The sequence below is a fragment of the Cyprinus carpio genome, chromosome A19, assembly GCF_018340385.1.
Source record: "Cyprinus carpio isolate SPL01 chromosome A19, ASM1834038v1, whole genome shotgun sequence".
In the NCBI taxonomy this organism is placed as follows: Eukaryota; Metazoa; Chordata; class Actinopteri; order Cypriniformes; family Cyprinidae; genus Cyprinus; species Cyprinus carpio.
Window position 1 is genome coordinate 21,102,899 of NC_056590.1, and position 6,000 is coordinate 21,108,898.

The following is a 6,000-nucleotide window of genomic DNA, read 5'->3' on the forward strand; positions in this document are numbered from 1 at the left end:
CAAATGTGATGGGATCGCATGTGTTTCTGAGAAGCTCTAATGGTGGTTTGATCAGATCACATTTTGAATCCCATTTACCTACATTTACTTGACCTCTTGAGACTGGAAAATGGATGTTAATACCAGGGTTTAGTCCCCCAATGCTAACATCTGCTTTCTTCAACATAAGCACAATATCATGTTATGAGGGGGAGGTTTACTAAACCAAAAGTTATTTTAATAGTCTTATTCATGCACTCTTTCATTTAACTTTATATTTCTAATAGGAGAAAATATAGATTGAATGCAATATTGAAAAATTATGTAATAATGTTATATCTACTTAATGCAATCCTGTTATGGTGACTTTTCACCACATTTTTTATATAAACCATTTTTTCATTTTTATCAACAGCCAACTATGAGGTTAAATCTGAAGCCTGCACAGCTGTGCCTTTCTTTTCCTGCTGAGAAAATGTGCAGCTTGTTCTTCAGAGAGTCTTAACACAACTGACAGCAACGCAATGGAGGAAGAGCTTTAAACAAAAGACTGAATTCTGAATTGCACCACTTTTAAGAAATTAGTGTGTGAAAAATAAAAACTTTAGCTCAACCATCTGTACTGTAAGTATTTTGAGCTCATTCCTGTCAATCCCACACATAAAGAATAAGCTTATAACTGTTTTGTTTAAAACTGATTAAACAGGTTTTCGTATGTCAATGTTCTGACATTCTGATAATGGTCTGTGCAGATTATGTAAAGACTAAAATTCCTATTCAGACACTATAAATACACGTTACTCTGTTTTTCCACACTGAGAATCGAGAAGCCAGGAAAAGTTTTGATCACCACATAAAAGACTTCCCCTGTCTTCAGTCTGTGACTTGGAATTGAAAATTACACTTGGAAACGTTTGATTTACGGTTTTAAAATACTTGTGTATGTGAGGAACAGCATCTGGTGCTGTCAGCCACAATAAACCCAATCCTGGAATGAATGAATTATGTAATCTATAAATAGAATTGTGGAAATATAAGTAATTCAGTGCCATTTGGAAGAGATAATAAAGAATAAAGAAATCTTTAAATTTGGGAGCGGTACCAATGTATAAGGCTATCTGCTATAGGCTGCAATAGTCATGTTAGACTTAATGCTGACACAAATATAACAGTATAACTCAAAATAAGCATTTTCTCATAATGTTTATACAAATGATTCAAACTTCTGATAAACTGTACAGAAATGTACATGCACATTCTTTGTAAGATTTTAAAATTCCTTCCCATTGGGGATAAAATAACACTCTGTCTCAGTACTGGAATTTTATAAACACTTTGGCAGTGTGCTCACTGAGATCCTTTTAAGAATATTGATAAGGATTGTTGATAATTGTGGCTTTTGGATGTGCAATATCTGAAAAACTTCCGTTATATCCATGCAAGTACATGCCAATTTCTCCTGCCAATCAAAAAGAGATTATTACTAATATCAGCCCACAAGCACTGCTTGCCTTATGCCAGAGAAAACCATTTTTAAAAACTCACAAAAGTAGATTTAGTGATACCAGCTGTTTTGTATACACCTGTGAAGGTGCTAACATTACAAAAATTAATAGTAGCTTAAAACAAGTTGTAAATATGTAAGCGAGCTGTAAAAACGAGAAATGTCTTGGGACAGTTCAGAGTTTTCCATACATAAAAAATTGTATGTATCAAAGAATTTACTATTTAGATTTACTTGTGCTGGTTATTTTCACCTACAAAAGTTTTAAACACCGTTAAGACTTCAGCTCCAGTTTCTAGCCGAAAGATATTTTCTGTATGTTGATTACAAAATATCCTACCATTTTTATTTAAACATCAATGAAAATTCCAAATTATATATGATCAGTGGTTGTACGTTTTCTCAAACAAGCACATTCCTCTGCCTGCCATGACTGTCAGTAATTGCAAACCAATTCAACCTTATCTAAAAGCTTTATAGAGCCCATTACACAACACATATGGCACCCTGACAGTGTCTCCTATGAGACTGCAGCTGGTTCAGTATGCTTGTCCCATATTTTGTCCCAGCTAAGCATGTACATATGAGAAAACATTTTACTGCAGTCAAGCAGCACCATAGAATTAATTTAATTAAATACAAGAATATGACATGCTGATATAATGATGCCCAAACCTCGCAATGAGGCTGCTAACAAACCTGACAAACAACCTCACCTTCTTGGGAAAGCAATTAAAATAGTTCTGCGTATTCAATATATTAAGCAAAGCAATCATGAAATGCCATTGACGCAAAGGCAGCGAATTGAGCAGACAGGCCCATGTGATGCCAAACACTTCCATTACACAGAGAGAAAGAGAGAGAGAGTGCTCCAAACCAACCATGCATTGCCTGCTGTCAACCTCTGCTTGTCTGTATGTCGGCCTGCCTGACTGCCGGTGAGCAGGGAGCCACTCAAGGAAATAGAAAAAAAACCAAATAGGCTGAAAATGAGAACGGCCAGTACAGACCACCAGAGAGAAAATGAAGTAAGATTGCATTAACAAAAATTGAGCACATAACATTGGTGAAGATGAAAGTGAACAAAATGGGGTAAATAAATGGCACCAAAAAAAAAAATTGAATTAACCAGTGTGGAAATGACAGACATAGTTGAGTCATAAAGGAAGATCTTATTTTGAGGTTTAAATTAGAAACAGTTTTGCTCTATCCAACACACACTCTTTTGATTTCTCTTCCTGTGAATACAGAAATGGGATAGAGAAATTCTCATGTACAAAAGAAAAGAGCATTTCTCCTTCATGCCCAACTGCTTATGAAAATGAGTGCGTAGCTACTATTCATGTGAAGTGCTTCATTTAGAAATACAAAAATCAGTTCAGTTTAAACAAGCATGACAATTTATATCTGATTGAAAAAATTAACTCAGTAAATGAACTCAATTCATTAAATGAACTCAGTCATTACAAATAGGGCATGTGACATTACTTATGAATGCTTATAAGCTGGTATGTACTGTGAGAACAAGTCACTCAAGAGACGCTGCTCAGTGTAGAATGCGTTACTTCAAATAAATCATATGACACACACTACCGTTCAAAATTTGGGCTTTTAATGTTTTTGAAAAACAGAAATATTGTGAAATATTATTACAAATTTGACACAACTCTTTTCTATTTTAATATATTTTAAAATGTGGCAAAGCTGAATTTTCACTAGCTGATTTGGTGCTGAAGAAACATTTCTTATCAATTTTGAAAACAGTTGTGCTGCTAAATGTTTTTTGATGGAAAATAAAAAATGTATGGATTTTTTCATTCAGGATTCTTATGGGTACCTTTCAGGATTCACCAATGAATAGAAAATTCAAAAGAACAGAAAATAAAAATAATATAAATATAACTGGCACTAAAAAAAAACTATTGTAAAATTATAAACATCTTTACTGTCACTTTTGCTCAATTCAGTGTATCCTTGCTGAATAAAAATATTAATTTCTTTAAATAATAATATTAATCTTACTGGCACTAAATTTTAGTGTAGAAAAATGGTCCAAAACATACTGCACAACCTTCTAAATGCCTCTCTGTACAGTAGTGGAGCCTAGATCGCTATGTAGCACATCATTGTACTTTAGCGCCATCTACTGATTCCTTACACCGCATGTTTAGTCTATCCAGAACAAGCATAGATGAAAACCTAACCTCAAGAGTACTGCAAACTTGCCCAAATTAAATCAAAATCCACCTGACAGAGTAACATCAAACCTTCTAGGGAGATTACCTAACTGAAAACTGTAATCATTTTCAGGTACCTGTTTACGCTTCAGCTGAATCATCAACTGACTCCTTAAGGAGAATATTAATCTACATCCTACAGGTAGAGCGCATTAAAATGCATGCTTTGTATAACAATAACGCACAAAAGATGCTCATAAATGACTGCGACTAATTTTTTTTTTACACAAACAAAACTTTGTTAATGGATTTAATTTTCAAGCTTTGTACTTATTAGGAGCTTATGTTATTATAAAATGTAGTTCACTTTCAAAGGGAAGTAAATTATATATATATAGTTACTTCTTCTGTGTATGGTACTAAAAAATACATAATCTGTCTTGACAAATTTGAATATCTGCTTATACTTATGATCAATAATAATCATAAAAAAGAGTCCAATTATACAACAGCGGATGCCACAGTCAAGTAGATTATTACTTTTCTTCTCTACAAAAGCCCATTAGGTCTGTGGCAAGTATGTGTTTTCTGGTAGATTACCTCCATATAATATTTTAAGCACTGGAGACATGTTGACATGGCCTAGGACAGTCTGAAACACGCCAATGAATAATGCATGAACCATTAGCTGAATTGGGAGCAGAGCTCAACAAGTAAATGTCCATGACCCCATGCATGACTGAAACTAGTCCTACATTAACATGGTTGTTTTTGATCTCTATAGTGATTCACTTTCATGTTTGCTTTCCTTCTTTTCGTGTTTGAGATGAGGTTGTCACGATGATCAGAAAGGAAACCCATATGTGAAAGCTCACAAGCATTCTTCAAAAGCAGTCGGTATCTAAAATCACTGTCTATTTGTATAGCTATACATCTCTGCTCTCAGCCCAACTCAAATAATGCATTTTGTACTATTCGATTACAGGAAACTCAAACCCTTATCTCTGCAAAGAAAAATCAGTCTTTTTAAGATGCATCGCTGCTTAGTGTCTTATTATTTTTGTTGCTTTCTGACATCTAACTTGCGTGCATTGTTACTAAAAAGGTAAAATATGCATCACAACAAACACTTTCTTTAAAAGATCCACATTACTTTATAACCAAACTGTAAAAGCAACATTTGCATGGGTTTGTTTCTTCATTTTTCAGATTTCCCAGTTGCATGTCTTAATCCTATCAGCGACTCCAATTTAATCCTCCTGCCATAAAGGAGATAGAAACCTAAACACGGCTTCCTGTATAGGGTTTATATAATGAGCGAGTGTTCTACACAAATTATGAAATGGTGTGGTAATCATAATCATAATCAAAGGGACGTTACCTAGATCAGTAGACCAGCATGGAACTGCAAAACATTGTCAGTTTATGAGGCATCCAGGGTAATATCTGTCAACATTTGACTGGATGCCTCATATTTAAAGTAGATTTATAAAACACAGATGCTGCCATTCTGTCATGTGCACTCTTATTATATAATTGCTAAACCAATAAAAGCGCTCAGCTTCTGTTTTCAGATGCCTTTAAGTTCAGTAAATACATGCCTTTATGTATTGACAGTATAGAAAATTATGAATCTATTTTTTTTCTGCAGTAGGCTAATTTATAACGGCAAATAGAGCATTGCATGTTACCAGATTGACACTTATTATTTATATTAGGCAAATTTAAGAGCTTTTTTACCTTTTATTTTTATTATCCATAATTTTATTAAATTAAATGATTCTAGGCTATATTTAATAACAAAGCTAACAGAAATCAAATATCAATGTAATTCAACAACACATACGCAAAAGTCACAAACCATGCAAGATAAAAAAAAAACTATGAAATTTAAGCTATACCTACATGTATGCAAAACACACAGGTAACAAAGCGCCACAGTGTTAATTCCATCATGATAAAATTCCAATCTTACCGTTATGTGGACGAGAATGTAAATCCTGCGCGTACTTCACTTTCTCACACTGGGCTTCTCAAACTGAATTCCATCGTCTGGGACTATAATAAGTGATGCTCTCACTGCATCTTGTGTTTTTATCTCCGACTGAGGAGAATATCCACTAGTTAAAAAGACGTGTAATCAGAAACGTCACTGTTTTACATATTTTTATGAGCGGAGACGTTGTTTCAGTTCAGCAGCCGGTAATCCAAGTGCATCCAACTGCCGCTCATATCTCGCCGAGCATGTGGAGCGTGTGGGCTCCTCCTAGAATCACTGACAGCGGGCTCCATCTCGCTCAAAGACACACTGAGGCTGTTTCAAAATCTAGAGAGCTGCCT

At 34.6% G+C, this 6,000-nt stretch overlaps 1 protein-coding gene across 2 annotated transcripts in view; it reads right to left on the reverse strand.

Annotated features, from left to right (window-relative positions):
- Positions 1–6,000, reverse strand: part of LOC109111774 (calcitonin gene-related peptide type 1 receptor-like) — a 42,052-nt gene extending 36,052 nt beyond the window's left edge. The window contains exon 1 of one of the 2 annotated variants that reach the window (XM_042776970.1): positions 5,636–6,000. The gene's annotated coding sequence lies outside the window, so the exon portion shown is untranslated. The remainder of the gene's footprint in view (positions 1–5,635) is intronic. The other variant, XM_042776969.1, reaches the window with a different exon arrangement.